Here is a 458-nt window from a genome sequence, read left to right as displayed (position 1 = left end):
CCACTGGGGAGGCCACATCTCAAACATCACGTTGAGGGCCATGGTTTAGTGGTGACCTGGAAGTGCTGGGTCAACAGCCAGACTCCATCATCTTCAAGGTCTCCTCCACGACCCAACGTTGCTCAGAGCAATTTCTTTTCAAAGCCACTCAGAAAAAACATTCCCCAAATCCCTTGTGAACAGGAACTGAGCGTTTTCCTTCCAGCATCTCCCCCTCCAGACACAAAAGAAGACTGGGAGGGGGTGAAGATGAGCTCCGTGGAACCCTCAAGCTGAGGAACAGATGTGACCTCGTGGCAAGTCAAGAGTTCATGGGGGTGGAGACGGGAGCTGCACAAAGGGTAAATTGATTCCATCCCTGCCTCCTCCCTTGGCTTCTGCAGACAGGGAAACACGTTTCATCTCCAGCTTCAGGAAATAGACTTCAATATCCCTCTGTCTCGGGGTGGGGTGGGGGG

The sequence above is a fragment of the Merops nubicus genome, unplaced genomic scaffold (assembly GCF_000691845.1).
Source record: "Merops nubicus isolate BGI_N331 unplaced genomic scaffold, ASM69184v1 scaffold5798, whole genome shotgun sequence".
NCBI classification, from domain to species: Eukaryota; Metazoa; Chordata; class Aves; order Coraciiformes; family Meropidae; genus Merops; species Merops nubicus.
The sequence above is the reverse complement of the archived record's forward strand: the minus strand, read 5'-3'. Positions refer to the sequence as shown.